This window comes from Podarcis filfolensis, assembly GCF_964270895.1.
Source record: "Podarcis filfolensis genome assembly, chromosome: 3".
In the NCBI taxonomy this organism is placed as follows: domain Eukaryota; kingdom Metazoa; phylum Chordata; class Lepidosauria; order Squamata; family Lacertidae; genus Podarcis; species Podarcis filfolensis.
This window is the reverse complement of record NC_139606.1, coordinates 94,186,683-94,203,891: the sequence shown is the minus strand read 5'-3', so window position 1 is coordinate 94,203,891 and position 17,209 is coordinate 94,186,683. Positions and strand designations below refer to the sequence as shown.

At 42.4% G+C, this 17,209-nt stretch overlaps 2 long non-coding RNA genes across 2 annotated transcripts in view; both read right to left on the bottom strand.

Moving 5' to 3' along the window:
* Positions 1 to 641, bottom strand: part of LOC310758930 — a 33,521-nt gene extending 32,880 nt beyond the window's left edge. Inside the window, exon 1 of the long non-coding RNA XR_014546106.1 lies at positions 101 to 641. This is a non-coding gene — a long non-coding RNA (uncharacterized lncRNA). The remainder of the gene's footprint in view (positions 1 to 100) is intronic.
* An 11,291-nt stretch (positions 642 to 11,932) lies between these two features.
* Positions 11,933 to 17,209, bottom strand: part of LOC310758878 — a 29,013-nt gene continuing 23,736 nt past the window's right edge. The window contains exon 4 of the long non-coding RNA XR_014546042.1: positions 11,933 to 12,115. This is a non-coding gene — a long non-coding RNA (uncharacterized lncRNA). The remainder of the gene's footprint in view (positions 12,116 to 17,209) is intronic.

The following is a 17,209-nucleotide window of genomic DNA, read 5'->3' as shown; positions in this document are numbered from 1 at the left end:
TTCTAAGCAAGCAGAAATAGCTATGTTTATCCTTTAAAACAAAACATGAGAGAAATGTTATGTTTAAAATTCCTTAATTAAAATGTTTCTTCCAACTTACAAATTTCGGTTTGATTGGCAGCACGTTTCAGAAAGCTCCATCTTTAAGAAAGGTTAGCAATAGGTTGTGTTAGATGACTGAGCTTGCAAGGGTATCCTATTCAGAATTCTGCTGATCGATAAAACTCAAAAGATACAACAGAAATACTATTTGCATAAGTAAAGTACACACACATTGGGATGCAGTCGACAAGAATGCGTTTAAACACAGGGCTTTAAAAAACAGAGAGAAATAAAAATGTGCCGAAATAGATTTTTCAGGCTTCGATAATTTATCATCATTTCCATGGAGTTTCTTTACTGTTTTCATCTCGATCTTTCTAGTTATCTCTCGACCATTTCCATATGTAGCCCATATTATCATACGCTGAACTAAGTCAGCAGTTCTGACATCTTCATTTCGGTGTCCTTTCCTGTACCTTTCGCAATGTTAATGTTACAAATTACAGGAAGGCATATTAATAGCAGTACCAAAGAAGCAGAAAGAAATGAGCATGGGCTGGTTATTATTTTATTTATTTTTTTAAATAAAAGGAACGGAAAGGAAAGGAAAGGGGGTGGGGGAAACCCTAAGTACTGACTTGGGATTTCCCGGGCCCATTGTCAAGTCAGCCGAACCCTCCGCCACTTCCATTGTGATGATAATGGATTCCGTGTTGTTGGCTCAAAGGTCACGAGGTCACCGTAAGCTCCTTAATGGACTGTGAAATAACTTTAACTGCATTAACCTCTCTGGATCACGTGGGGTCGCACCAACATCCCCTCCTGAAATCTTCATTCGCTTATAGAGACAATACCATTAGATTATTATTTTTTCTTCTCCTTTTTGGAATAGCAATAGCTGCTCAATGTAATTATGCACCTAAGCATTTCCATTAAGTGAATAAGACTTTAAAAAAGATTAACCGGGGTTTCTCCTGCATCCCAGGATAAAGGTAAACTTAAGGCAGTGGTTTTCAAACCCTTTAAAAAAAGGAAAATACCACCTCTGCTGGAGAGACAATGCTGCTTTTAAAGCAGGAAGTCATTAACAGAAATGTAACACTCCCCCCCCCCTTTTCGTACAATCATCTGAAGAAGAGTTTAGCTGGTCGGGTGCCCACATGGTGGGCATGGATTACTAATAGCTTTATAGAATGGCTGCACACAAACTGGGTGATTATTGGCAACATGGGAAAAAATCACTTATGCAGAAAACATCAGATGAAATGTGACAGCTTGTTACCCTTATAGTACTCTGTTGTCGGAAATCCCTGCCATTTGGACTCTCTGAAAAGACATTGTCTCCAAAATACATTTATGGAGATCGCCTCGGAATTCCAATTCTGACGCCGGTTTGCCAACTACAACTTTTTAATTTATTTTAAACTTCACCAGTTTAATTAGCCACCGTTTGAAATACAAATGTTTTCCTTTGGTGACTCGCAACATTTAAAATGATTAAAGGCCATATAAAATATAAAGCAACGTCGCCACTATCATAAAAACAGCAGCAAAAACGTTGCAGATCATTCTGTATCATTAATTCCCTTAAATATATCACAGAAAGCTGTACCCGCATAATAGAGGGTGCTAACTAAAAGCCTGGTTGGCATCTGTCTGTCTCGGGAGACAATGGAGGAATGTGCCTTTGGGGTTGAGGTCAAGCTGTCGGGAGGTTGCAGTGCCTGCTGTGGCTGTAGAGACCGATGCGGGAGAGACAAGTTTTGTTGCAGCTGGGGCAGATGAAGGCATCCAGTTGTGCTGTTGCAGATGCTCCATGGCGTTTCTTCTCTCTGCGCTCCTCCCAGCGGTCATTCCTCCTCATGTACAACCTGACTGCCTGAACAGGACAGGCAGGACAGGCAGTGCGGTCCTCTGCAAGGGATTCCCACATGGCAGGACTGATGCTTCCAGCCTTCATGTCACAACTGCAGAAACCTTTGTATTGCAGAGTTGGTCTGCCACTGGGCCTGGCGCCTGAAGCCAGCTCCCCGTAGAGCACGTCCTTGGAGATCCTGCCATCTTCCATTCTGTGGACATGGCCAAGCCTGAAGAACAATGTGTTTACAGCCTGCCACAACAAGGCAAAGAAGACTAATATGCATGGGTTTTATCATTGGTTTTACAGTTGTAAACCACTTAGAAGCCATTCTGGCATATGAGTGGTATATAAATTAATAAAGAAAAAATAAATGTCTGCAGTAGCAACTGGCCAGGGGTGCATTGGTGAGGCTGCCTGACTCTCCCGTGTTTCTAAAGTCACATGTCACTGCCCCTTACCGAGAGAGGTGCAACATCAGAGCTAATTTGATGCTCCTGATGCTGCGGCTGCACCATGCCAGCCTTCTCACTGCCTTGCTCCTTCAGCTGTCCTACTTACAGATAGGTAGCCGTGTTGGTCTGCCATAGTCAAAACAAAAAAATTTTTTTCCTTCCAGTAGCACCTTAAAGACCAAGTTAGTTCTTGGTATGAGCTTTCGTGTGCATGCACACTTCTTCAGATACACTGAAACAGAAGTTGCCAGATCCTTCTATATAGTGAGAAGGTGGGGAGGGGTATTACTCAGAAGGGTGGTGGGAATGGGTCTTTAACGTGCTACTGGAAGGAAAAAAATTTTTTTGTTCTGTCCTACTTAGTAACTGGCGGGGATGTGTGGCGTTGGGAAGACAGTAGAGCAATACAGCCCTGCCCATGCAACCCTGTTGGCGGCTACTGGCGAACTGTGTATCTTGGGAGATGAAGTTCCATAGATGCGGGGCCACGGCAGAAAAGGACCTGTTCTTTTGAATCTACCAGCTGGACCTTCTGGCAGGTGTATGAGCAGGATCTCTGTAACCTTTTACCTCCTCCATTGCTTAGGGTGTGAGATGCCGGGGCCAGTGTAAACAGACAGCTCAGGCCCAGCCCACCCGAATAAGTTCCCATTTGCTTGCTCAGTCCAAAGAAACATCCCACTTGCCACGCCACCCCATTCCTTGATAACAACAGCCCAGTATGTTTGGGTCTCACTTGCTGGATCAGCATCTTCGCTTGCGTAGGTACCTGGTTTGCTTTCAAGTCTTGTTCCTGCTTATGCCCTGGACTGATCTGAGCATTTAAGCTTTTGGCAGAAAACATACTCCAAGTCCATCATCCAGCGAAAACCAGGACACCTCTGGGGCCCCGATGTTGAAGAGGGCCTTGTGTGCATGACCCAATGGCTTCTTTTTGTGTTCATCCTGCACACCTAAACGAGTCTTCTCTCTCTCTCGCTCTCTCTCTCCACTCCCATAAAAGTTAGCATAGGCATCATTTCCATAGCATTACATCTTTGCTGAAATTAATAGAATGGACAGCTGATGTCTGTAACATCCTTTATTTCTGAAACTCTGATGTATCCGTTCTAGTGCACCAGCACTTATAACTGTCCATTAGGAGCTACATCGAGATGGTCACAATCACTCAGAAGCCCCTTTCCACTTCCTAAAAGCCCCAATTTAGAAAATGCACATTGGAAGTCAATGGGGATTTAAGACACGCTTAAAGTTAAACATGTGCATTAGTGCTTTGCCGGAGAGTAATGGATTTCAACATATGCTTAATGTTTAAGTGGCCCTCTTAAGTATCTTCCCAGAGCTGGCAAGCGAGAGCAAAACTCTGAAGCTCATCTTTCCAAATTGGAAATAAAAATGTTAGCATATAGATGCAATATGGAATGTATAAATACAAGGATATGCAATCGATTAAAAAAAGCACCCTCCACCATTTAAAAAAATATTTTGGATACATCACTAAATATGTATAATTTGTTTCTAGGCCATTCACCTAATATGGTGAATCACTCAATTATTCCGTTATGTCCTTGAGAATACTCACAAGCTGCAAAATATTGGAGCTAAATATCCAGTATAATCTAGTAAACCCTGAGGCTCCCTTAGGCAAGATATCACACAAAAATCCCACCTCCCATATGCTATGCAATGGATCTTGGGATTCCTTTGCCTGCTGATTGTCCCACAGCTAAAGTAACTCTCTCTCCTCCCTGTGGTTTAGTGCATTGGCCCCAAGTCCTGATGGGCTGCTACTATCGCTGAACCACAGCGGCTGAAGTCTAGCCCTGAGCTTGCAAAAGTCATCCACACCCCAGAGGAGTGCTCTTCAACCTTGGGTCTTCAGATATTGCTGGACCACAGATCATTCCCAGGCAGCTTAGCTGATGGTCAGGCAAGATGGGAGTGGTAGTCCAACAACATATGGGGACCCGGGGCTGAAGAAAACCACCCTGCAGCTTTGCCGATGCATACCCTCCAACTGCCCCATTTTAAGAGGGACACTCTCAGATTCATAGACCTATTTCCAGATTCTGTTTGGATCCAGGAATTTCCCGCTTTCCCCTTCCAGCACTGCCACTGCCGAGCTTGGAGTGGAGCATGAGCTGGCCGGCTGAACCTCCCCATGGCTGCCACTGCAGGCCTCCCTTCGGCGGCTTGTAACAGCGGCTGGAGAGCTGTGAAGGTGCTCTCCCTGCAGGGGTTGTCCTCACCTCCCTTGCATGCCCAGTGGAGGAGAAGAATGGTGGTGGCTCTCCACTGCTTCCAGCCCTGTCTCAGGCCTGACCCGGGAGTGGAACTGTGGGCTGGTGGTACTGAAGGAGAGGTGCAACACTGCCGCCACCGCTCCTTCTCCCTGTTGTTTCTGCCTCTGGTGTTCTGAGGCACATATTCATGACCTAGAGCCAAAGGTAAAAATGTTGGAAGGTATGTTGATAAACCCTAGCTTCGTTGCCACACGGTTGCTTGCTGCCCCGTAGTGGCTGGCGGCAAGGCTTCGGTTCCCTCTCCTTATTACTCTTCTCGGGCGCCCCATCAGCAAAATCGCATGCACTAAACACAGCATGGGGAAAAGAGCAAGTTGCTTCTGTTTACCGAAATAGGAAGTGGGCTGTTTTGGCTGCAAACAAACAACAAGGACAAATGTTTAATGAATAAGTTGTCTGGAAGTTGCTACCTTGGCCTTTCCCCAACCTGGTGCCCCCCCCCCGCCGCCCTGAAGTTTTGGAATCTGTTGTGATTGATGACCTGGGAGAAGATTGTGAGCATAAGTGGGCAGAAAGAGAGTTTGGATCATTACATTTTATAAGTTCAGCAAGTATAGGTGTTCAAATGTGCCTGCCTATTTATTCATCTGTCCATCTGTCAGATATTCCAATAAGTGGCTCTTGTCCAGGTTTGTTAATTGTCTTACTTTAAATCTTGTGAGGATCCTATGCCCTTTTAAAATGTGGTTTTGGGGTTTATTGGGTTGTTGAATTTTTTGAGGCTTTATATTTTTTTCTGCGAATTGCCCTGAGACTTATGGGTATAGGGCGGTATATAAATTCAATTAATAATAATAATAATAATAATAATAATAATAATAATAATAAGTGCATTCTAGCACATAGAATGTAAGTTTCAAAGGAAAGCATGTACGTTGCAAATGTGGATGTGAAATACATAAGGAGCACAGAGAGGCTGTAGCTAAAACAGAGGTACAAAACCTTGATGGGAAAGATGTCAAAGCGGGAGGGGGAGAGGGGTCCCAAGGGTGCTGCATTTCATCTTGTTCATCATTATGTCAGCCCCTGAGACCACGTAACTAGATAGATAGATAGATTGATGGTTCCTTGACCTTTGCTTTTTTCCACGGTTTTATCACTCTATGGCCACATCCCCAAATTTCTTAGTCTCTTTGCATCCAGCCTTGTGTCAAGCGCCATCATTACTTTTAGTTCCACAGATGTTTTACATGTCCCAAATAATTTTTTCCAGGTGTTGTTTGCTGTGGCTTGCCATCATAAATGAACCAATAAGTTTTTATTTATTTATATTATAGTATAAATAAATCTGGTCTCGGGTTTGCCTAGGCTTCTGCTTGCTATAGCCTTAACAAATTTAGGAGGCTGCATTTAGACTCCCCCATAAGCAAATACTATCATAATTATAATGTGGTTTGTATTAATTCCAAAACATCCAGAAGTAGCCCAATAACAAATTCTTTCCAGCTATTCGTAGCCACAGTTTTTGCTATCACTCCTTCTTTGTGCACCTGTTGCTTGATTCAGCTGGAACTCTGCACATGCCCCAAGACTTTGTGTACATTGTGGTTTTGTTCTGAGCATGGGCATAGCCAAGGGTATATGTGTGCATCCTATTCATGTCCTATTCAAGGTTATTCCCCAGAAAAGCTGAACAACTTTGCTTTGTGGCTCTGAGCAATCAGTATGATGCTCTTGAAAGGAATCAAAGGAAGTAATCCGAACTACGATATTCCCAATGGAGGAAGCACAAGCAAAGCATCATTCCCGTTAGGCAACCATTTGAGGTCCACATGCCAAATGTGGCTGGGACCAGATGCAAACACAGGCAGGGCAATGCACGTGAATTTTATGCTTGTACAATAGGTTAGCTTTTACACCCACACCCACCCACACCGCTCTATCCTGCATCCAGACGGGCTGTGCATGAACTCCCAATTTTCCCTGTGGCCCCAATCGGTGGCCCTCTGTGGGGTTTCTACAGAATATCTTCTGCTTTGTGGCTGCTGTACAGAGGAATTATCTCACAGTGACCAAATTCCTTGCAGTAATCATATATAATGCAAGGAAATGCCCTCAGTTAGTACTACTTAATTCTGGGAGCACCCTACAGCAAGCTGCTTAGCCTTCACATTTCCTAGGTGCTGACTCCTTTCCCAATGCAGAATGCTCCAAATAGCCAAGAAACTCCTTGCCACTGTCTGGTGGTTTGTGATTAACTTGAACATGTCTTCCTTTGTCAAGCGGTTGGAACTGCTAGCAACAGGGCTGGCCCAAGACATTTTGGCACCTGAGGCAGACCCCAAAATGGCTCCCCCTCTTCCTGCCAGGGAAGAAGGGGTGAGAGAATATATACAATAAGAACATGGGGAGGAAGAAAAATTGGTATCATGTTCTGCTGCCACCTGAGGCAGTTGCCTCATGATGCCTTATGGGTGGGCAAGCCCTGGCAAGCAAAACCTGTAAGTGATGGAAGAAAATAGTGGCCTTGGAAATTGTAACTTAAATACTGATGATCAAACTGTAGACATTTCCATTGTTTCTGTTGTGATTTACGGTTTATTAATTCTCTTACCTTAATACCTCACCTTTCTGGAACTGATAGGTATGGCTCCCAGGCACTCACCCATCCAGGCACTGAACAGACCCCCGACTTGCTTAGCTTCAGCAAAGTATTGGCCTCATGGGCCTTCAGAAATGAAATGCTGCTTGGAGCTACATGAGGCAAGGGGAAAAAAATTACGTTTGTACTTTTTGACACTGTGTCCATATTTGAGTTCCCCACCGACTCATTCAGTTCCAGAACACTGGTTAGATTTGTTTCAGGCCCTGATTGTCTCTAGTGAGTAACTTTTGACAGCACACTTGTCAGTTTCGAGGTTTATATTTGAAACTCTTTCTCTCTCCCTTTCTCCCCGCTACTCCTTACATACCTGATTGGGGTTTTCTCTCATGGCTAAAAATCAACCTGTTTTCGTTTAATCTATCTGACATTTCAGCCAATATTGCGGCCTCTCGTTTCTATGATTTTCAACATTTGTCACAGCTTGGGATGAGAGGTAGCCACTCGCTAACCAAGCAATGCTGTTTGCTTGTTACATCTTTCTTTTATTTCTTTGGCAGCTGAGGAATGTCAACTGGGTGTTTTTTTTGGCTTGCAGCCTGACACCGAGAGATACTAATCACCTGTAAGTCTCGCTGAACATTGGAAGAACATCTGAGGCCCAGGGGCTGAAGGAGTGAAATGTATTTCTGATTACGGGTCCTGCAAAAGCAACTGTTAAGAAGACAGCTTCTTCTTTTTTAAAGGCATGTTGCTTCGGTCAATGAATTAAACACGGTTTGATTTACAAAATGTATTGGTTTTTGTCAACATCCAATTTGAAAATATAAGGAATCAACTGCAGAAGAAGAGAATAAGGTTCTGTGGAACAAAGTTTGATGGGGCACACAGGTAGTTTGCTTTGAGGCATTTGAACTACATACTGCTCCATTTTGGGGGGGAGGTACTTTAACAGAGAAGAAATAACTTTTGAAGATGGCGCTGTATGTTTCAAGAAACACAGAGCTGCTATTAAACATAAGCATCTACCTATAAATTTATTTATATGAGTCTGAAGAGCAGCTGTTAATTAAAATAAAAAATTAAAAAAGCAAGTCCACACATTAAAACAGCAGCAGCATTTATTAAACCAGCATTCCTCAAGCTGGGCCCTTCCACATGTTTAGACTGCGTTTCCCATCATCCCTGACAATTGACCATGCTGCCTGAGGCTGACAGGAGTTGAAGTCCAGCAACATCTGGGAAGCACCAGTTTGGAGAAAGGCTGCATTAAACCAATGGCAGTAACATAAAAGCGTGTATCAGCAGTATGTAAATGATCTGGTCATTCCATAACTGCAGAACTATCCCCGCAAGGCCCTTTTCTCAGGCCATCCATGTTATCTGAGTTGGCAAGCAGACCCTCAGAAGAGTCTCTAATTGCTTTCCTTCCTCAATAAGGTGTCAAACATATCTCATGTCTGGATGTCACAAACTGTGTTCAGGTGCAAACTGCACATTTAAATAACTATCACACTCCTTGAAAGAGTCATAGCTTTCCCCAAAGAATTGTAGTTTGCAGAGTTGAGAGCTGTTAGGGAAGCTCTATTCCCTGCACAGAGCTACAATTACCAGAGTTCCAAGGGAAGATTGACTGATTGTTAAATCACTATGAGGGGAATAGGGGAATGACTCTTAGTACCCTTAACAAACTACAGTTCCCATGATTCTATAGGGAAGCCATGACTATTTAAGGTGATAAGATAGTGCTTTGAATGTATAATGCAGATGGGGCCATGACTCACATCGGATACAACCCATTGGGTGGTATTCAGCTAAATCACTGGTCTTCAACCTGTGGGTTGAGACCTACTAGGGAGTCACAGCCTTATTCAAGGTGGATCACAACAGGAGCACCACGACTATGCAAATATATGGTTAAAATTGACAAATGGATCCTCAAACGCATGTTTGGATTCAAAGTGGGTCCTGGGTCTGGAAAGGTTGAAGATACTTGAACAAAATAATTGCACTAGCATCACGGAAATTTCCCCCTCTCCTCCCTGCACACATGCCCCTTCCCAGCGCCAAATTTGCTCTGGAGATGGCACAGGGGAATGTGGTGAGAGGGAGAGAATCTTCTTCCCATGTACTCTATGTATATTACCACCAAACTTCCACAAGGGCCTTAGAATCAGCATAGCAGAGCATGCTGGTCAGAAATAAGAGAACATGCTAAGCTAATGGCAGATTTTGTGTGCAGGGAAAAATTTCTGTGCGCATACAGAGACAAAGAACGTGATTAATCGCCCAGGAAAATGTCTGTGTATATATATTCAGTGAACTCTGTCCCCATGTAACTGTTCCATAGAAACTTTATATATTTTAGTTCTTAAAATATAATATCATTTTCACATGTGGTGCATTTATTTTCATAAGTCATTTGCAACCTTGGATCAACCCCCATCCAAGAACACAAGCGATGGAAGCCTTACCCCGATGGGTCTTGCTCCCATTAGTTTCCCAATAGATGATGGATTTTTAATATGCAAAGGCATTTTTCATATATTGGAAGACAATTAAGAAAGGAGAGCTTTGCGAGCCCGGAGTTCCCCTATGTTCACCTCATGGTAGTCAAGGACAATTCCAGGCCTCTTGGGAGATATTAAGCCTCCATTTTCCTGTTACATCTGAAGAGAACAGCCTAGCAGAAATACAAAACGGTGTCTCTGTATGTGGATGCTGTACATTCTCCCCTTACAGTTGTTAAGCAAAATCTGTTGTGAGGACTTTGCTCGTGCCCAATTAAGGTTAAAAAATATTGCTGAAATTAAAATCTACCTGGCCACAAAATACATTAGCCTATGTGGTAAGTTTGTCAGCACCCATCTTTTGGTCTGATTCACCCGATGTTCAGGGCTTGCTGTCAAAGATTGTTTAGGGTAGATATTGGCTTGTTCTGATCATTTGTTTTCAGTGGCTACTGCCCACAAGAGCGCTTGTTTCAGTGCCACTTGTCAGAGGCAGCCCACCTCACAATACCAGTGGCTGAGAATCACAAGAAGGGAGAGGGCTGTTGAGCTCAGGTCTTGCTCGCAAGCTTCCCATAGGTATCTTGTTGGCCCTTGTTGTTCGATGGGTTCTGTAGGTAGGATGGGAAAAATCGTTTTACAGTTTATTGCTCATATGTGTGAGCAGAACGTTTTAAAATCATCAGTTTAGTGTTGAGACTTAAAACCATTAGTTAGCAGAGTTTAAACACCATCCCTTGCAGCATTAAAGTGTAAACTTTGGGACCAGACTGTGTAGATTTAATTTTATTTATCCAGGCTGTGGTAGCAGACACGATTTTCCCTTAATAAAAAAATCATGCAACAGACTGTAAATTAAGCATAAAATAGTGTTTACTCACATAAAGTCTTGCACTTGATTCCAGCAGTAACAGTAATGAAATCAAGGCAGGCAAATTCTACTTCTAGATTACAAAATACATAGATGAGCTCAGAATGGCGTCTCCACTGGAGCAGAGACCAGAAAGATGTCCATCTGCCTTAGAAGCATGGTGGAAAAGTCAAGGAGTTCTGATGAGGCAGGAGTAGAAACGATTAAACCCTCTTTTTTTACTTTTCCCCACCAGAGAACTCAAAGGAAGTGACATCACATAGTGCCCTCTCTGGTAATCAGGAACTCTGTCAGTCTTAACCCCTTCATATCCTAATTTAGCAAACATAAATTGTTATGTTGACTGCAAATTCCCACAACAGTGAGAATAGGGAGCTGGACTAGATGGGCTTTCAGCCTGATCCAGCAGGGCTCTTCCTATGTACTTGTGCTTTATTCACAACCTGATGCTTCTATGATCTCAGCCTGAGCACAGTCAGAAAACCCTCCTCCCTCCAAACATTATATACTATAGAATCATATTCTAGTTTCCCAGAAAGGTACGATATGAAGCAAATGGGGGGAAAGCATTGAAACAAGCTAATACTTGCCCCTAGTACTGTAGCCCAGACTTTCCTTGCTCTGCTAATTTTTCTACTTGCAGATTCTTTCTATTTTTATTTTTCGTACCCAGGCGATCATTATGTGGTGCAACCCACCTTTTCACCTCATTCTGCTGCATGGAAAGATTCAAGCTAACTTGGCTCCTTTCAGTGTCTCATTGGTTCTGCTCTTTGCTTCACAGTTGGGGTATCATTTGTAATTCAGCTGTTCTTAAGCTTTGTGGGGCAAGAATGATACACAAAGGGAGGATGTTCCACTTCTTCGGCTTGGTTAAGACAGCCATTAGTACAGGGCTCTCCTCAAAAGTGTTCTCTGTTTGAAGAAGGTGCTGTCCAAGACTGGTTTCAAAACAAAGAAGCATGAGGGGAAGCAAGGTCTTTGATGTTGCTCACCAACAACATCTAGACAGAAGCCTGAGCAAGCATAAAGATCCCTTGGTCACAGTGTTCCCCAGTATGGTGATATATGTCCAATTTTATTTAAATTATAGCAATTATTTCCAAATCTTTGCATATACATTGGCAATTTTATGCAAATTTGCATCTTATTTTTGGGTGGTTCTTTCTTTCTTTCTTTCTTTCTTTCTTTCTTTCTTTCTTTCTTTCTTTCTTTCTTTCTTTCCATAGTCCTGGAATTGCAATGTGAGCAGAAATCTTACTTTATTTTGTGCTGAATTCAAGTGTTATTTTTGCACTGAAATGCAGTGCGGATTAATGCAAGTTTGAATTTGGCCGAGGACCATCTGGATTCAAAGCCCTCTTCTTCTGCGCAGACTTACTGCCTTGCCTCAGGAAAGTTCACCAACTCTCAAGTCACATTTCTTCTTCTGTGAAATGGGAGGAGAAATGCCCTAATAATGTAATAAAAAGAGCATTTAAGACTTTGCAGGATTATGACACCTTCCCATAGAAGATCACTGAAAAGAGGATGTCTGGAAAGAGATAGTAAGTAAGATAGTTAGTAAGAAGAAGCCCTATGAATGATTACAGTTTCCAATACCTTTTTTTACCTTTTTAGTAAAGTTCTTGCATTGCCTTTATTCTCCTATAGATCATTTATGTGTGTTAATTCTTCTATGCAAATAAACCTTGCCACAATCCTTAGTTAACTGCCACCTCATAGATATATTATGTATACCTATATGTTTTATCAAACTTGTGTCGTTTTCAAAAGCTATGACCTTAGAGTGCATCCCTCTATCGATTACAGAATTTAGGTAGAAAGTACTATGGTCAGCAAGGCCAAAAAGGATCCAATTATTGGCATAGCCTCATTAAAGGACCTCTAATAAATTACTTAAGTGGACTCCAACAATTATGAAAACTAATGAAAATAATCTTAAATGGCTTAGAACAAGCCTATATCATTTTAACATTTACATCATAAAAATAATACTCAAAAGGCTTTTTAGTTCTGTAAGGAATTATTCTAGATACTGAGCTAACTTCAGCTCTGTCAAATTTAATGACCTAATTTGGGGCAGGGGGAGAGACAAAGTTGAAGGAAAGTTTAACAGGTTTGGGTGGGTTGAATTTCTCGATATGCACCTTCCCCTCATTTTGATGGACGAGACTGCATTATATGTAAAAGTCAGGAATGTAATGGTTGCTTCTGCCACTGCTTGTTTGTAGTGTAAGAGGCTGCCATAAAACAAGAAAAAAATAATTCTGGGGCTGTTGTGTGAAGGAGGGAAGATTCAAGGGAACATCTGACTACTCACACATATTTCCCTACAAACTCACATGTTCATAACTGAGTGGCAGAGGAACTCTACATTCATACATCCTGCTCAATTTTTATTTAGTTTGTCTACATGAGAATTTATATCTCACCATGATAAGTCCAGGGGTGCTTACAGTCATCCTGGTTTGTTTGCAGGGAGATTAGACAATGTTGACTATTTCATTCTGATTTTTGCCAGAATGTTAGAGGATGTTGCATCAAAGCAAGTGTTGCTATTTTTTCTAATTATTATTTCATGGAATCATAGAGTTGGAAGGGACCCTGAGGGTCATCCAGTCCAACCCCCTGCAATGCAGGAATCTCAGCTAAAACATCCATGACAGGTGGCCATCCAGCCTCTGCTTAAAAATCTCCAAGGAAGGGGAGTCCACAACCTCCCAAGGGAGACAGTTCCACTGTCAAACAGCTCTTACTGTCAGAAAGTTTTTCCAAATGTTTAGTCAGAGTCTCCTTTCTTGTAACTTGAAGCCCTTGGTTAAAGTTCTATCCTCTGGAGCAGGAGAAAACAAGCTTTTCCCCTCTTCCCTTGAGATATTTGGGTAATTTCAGTATTGCTTAATATATAACACTATCCCACACTTATCCCACACTTTCCAGGATATTTTTTGTCACTTTCTTACACACCCACACACACACCCACACACACACACACAAAATCAAATCTGGGATTTGCTGTGGACTTGTTGTGCAAGAATATAATTAGCCAACCTGACTTTGCCAGTGTGTGAGTCAATATCACCTGAAAACAGTGGTGGCCTGGAAGCACCCAGTAAGAGAGAGCAAGGCAGTTTGGCTCATCACCCATGTTAGTTGGCTCTAATTAAGTCCAGACGGGCTGGCTAAGAATGTGGGTTGGAAAGCAGAGACATGGGATAAGTAGGAGGGCCTCTGCCCCCTTTATAAGCAGCAGAAAATGATGAGGAGAGAAGGGAAGAGGGAGAACTTACAGGATGTATGGAGATTGTAAGGGAGGATTCTTAACAGCAACAAATCTGGAGAAGAACGAAAGTTCTGTGAATTCTATTTAGTCTGCAGGAAGGAAGTTCATACAAGTCCTCAACCTTCTCCTGTGATGAGCTGGGTCTCCTCTGTCCAAGAACAGAGTGGCTTCAAGCTGTGTGCTCTAGCATGGGGCAGGGAGGGGCTGAAAACACTCTGTGGGGCTGTGATCTGGTAGGCAGTTCCACACCCATCTTTCCCAAATTTATCAGTGTGGCTAGGCAATTGACTAACGTTAAAGAGCACCATAGGACAATGAAAACAGCAATAATTTTGTCATTTATAAACCAACTTTTTTCATTTGTAAATTTGAGAAAGGGGGGGGGGGAGATTCTAAAATAAGAAAAGGAAATAATGTATGAACAATAACAAACCACCATGTCACAATAACCATCACTACATCCATCTTAGGGTAGACATCAACATGACTTATATTAATTTATAACAATAATTTTGTCACGAAGCTTTATTGGCCAGTGCCAGTTTGGTAGGAGGAGGCAAGCTGTCCACACAGTGCTCTCTTGATAACAGCCAGAGCCTCTAGTTGTGGGATACTGGTATATACAGAAGATACATCAAATGTGGCTAGCCATACTAATCCAAGGAACCGAAACAGCCCTTAATGTAGTTCTCTCGAGTGGAGCAAAGGGTCTTGAATAAAATCCTACATACTGAGGGATAGGGGTAGTTCTACCTGAAACTCTAGGTGTGCTGGGGGAAGTAGAAATGGAAAATTCTCCTATGCAAGCAGCTTTGGGTTTTTTATTGGGGCAAAAGGCTTCAGTCATGGGGCTCCATCCCATTGCTGTAGTTTGGTTAAAAAGATGGGGATCATCATTGCCATCATTTGCTTCTCATGCTATTCCTAACCATTTGTGTGGGTGGGTCCTGTCTGTGCACAATATATATCAATATAATTTTATTACAGATCCTTGGTATTCAGTGTAGTGATGCACTTTTTCCCAAGGGGAAAAAAATACACTTATGCTGAACGTGTGATGAAATGACATTACAGCACTTTCTGTTCTTAAGCATTCCTGTGCACCATGGTTTACTGTTGAACAATATTTTGGAGGAGATGTAATTATTTTCCACCAATTTCCTCTTCTATTCCTTCCTCACACTGTTGTGTGAAATCTATTGATTTATTTCTTATATTTCTAATCTTGCAAATCCCATTATGAGCGTGCACACATAAAGGAAAACCCCTCTGTGGTTTTCAAGGGCACTCTTGGATTGAGCAAATGCAGCAATTGGAGGCTCCTTTTCCTGTTACACATAGGAAAGGAGGGCAAAAACATGGAAAGGCTCTTGCCTGGGATGCAGGTTGCCAGCACAGCCACCCCACCCCGGCAGAGTTAGATAAGATGCAGCTGTAGCTGTCCCAGGTACCTAGTTCCCTTTTGGCATAAAACGGCACAGGCAGGCAGTTCAGAGAACCCACCAGGTGAGAAGGAGGTTATAAAGAGGTTCAGACATAAAGAGGGAAAATAAATAAATAAATACAAATATTGCTTAGCTGTAAATCTTTTCAGGCAAAGGACATGACCATAGCAAGGAGACTTCTGGCCAATCACTAGGACAATGGTCCATATCAAGTTGTTGTTTTTCAAAAACAAAATAGATGCTTAGTTATCACTTTGCTCCTCTCTCTCTCTCTCTCTCTCTCTCTCAGGAATGGGGAACCTGTGGTTTCCAGATGCTGTTGGACTTATAACTCCCATCAACCCTGACCACTGGCCACGTTGCCTGGGACTGATGGGAGCTGGAATCCAAAAACTTCCGGAGGGGCGCAGGTTCCCCTCCCTTGTTTTAGATGTGGCCTAAATCCCCCCCTCCCTGACTACATAAAAAAAAAGTTTACATGCCACAGACGAGAAAGTGTGGGCTTTTGTTATTAATGTTGTAGAAATACAAATATGTCCACCTTAGAAGAGGAGTCTTTATTAACTCCCACAGCCCAGAAAATTAAGGCACGGCTCATCAGGATCTGAGCTTGCTCTCGGCTAAATTGCAAGGGACTAGTTGAGTTTTGCCGGGGTTCATAATGCTGATAGAGCGGTTTCCACGTGAATGAAGGATAAACAGCGATTAATTTCAGCCAATAAATAATGGTTTGAGGTCCACACTGAAAGAGGAACAATTACTTTTCCATTTTTCCTGCCAAATGAGCTGATAAGAGAAAACAGGGGAGTTGGCCACGTAAATCAGTCTTAATTTTATCTTCCCCATTAAAAAGCAGCCATTAAGACCATCTTCGGCTCATTTCATCCTCTTCTTGTTTCACTTTTTCAATTTGCACAAAAGGGGGGAGTTTGCTCGTCATAAAATTTCACTTTGGCCAACCTATCATTTGCATCTGAGCCAATAAATAGCAATTAGCATAAACATTTAAATCAGGAACTGGAACAAATTCTTGTTCCCTGAGCAAGCTGTTAACTTACAGTATTTTGCGATATATAAGAAGCGTTAAAAACAAGATCTGCTGGGCACAATTATCCCTCCCCAACAAGATATGTTGGAATGAAGGGGAAATGTCTTCCTTGCCAGAAGCCAAGAAGCTTAATCAATGGGAGGCTTTGTGAACATAAATGCATTAAAGTTTGTGAGGTGCTCAGACAGCCAGTGGCGATAGGCACCACATAAGTGCCCTTTAGTTGAAGCAAAAACTCCCGTTGGAAGTTTGTCTTCCAAAAACATCCAAAATAAGACACACACACACACACACCAAAAATTGGGTGAGGGGAAAGAGAATAATCATGGGAAGGTCTCAACAAAATCCAAAAATGGATAGTGCAGATATGGCTGCAATTTCTTCCAAGGAAAGAAAAGTCAATTGAGAAATAAGGAGCCCTTCCATGATCAGACAAAGCCTTCTGCGGTGGAAGGAAACCTTTGGATCCAGCTCATTCAATGACAAATCCCACATTCCATTGATAGAAATGAATATAAACAGGCCATATATTCAGGTCTTCAAACTCCAGGCATCTCTGTCTGGCTCCAGGACTCTCCTGAGACCATTGACCAAGACCTGCTCCATGCCTTCTTTGAGAGCTTTTATCTGGCTGGAATGAGTTCTGGAACTGCAAATGCTTCTTGCCTGCTTGGATGTGATATGTATGTGTACAGAAAACCCTTAGTTTTGCATGGTTGGAATGTAGTCAGCTGTACCCAACATTCAGCAGTGGGTGCATTCCCTAAATTATGAGTTGTGTGAAGAAGTATTCTGATGTGGTTCTCTGCTCCTGCACTCCAGATCTCATGCGGCCACTTTCAACCTCAA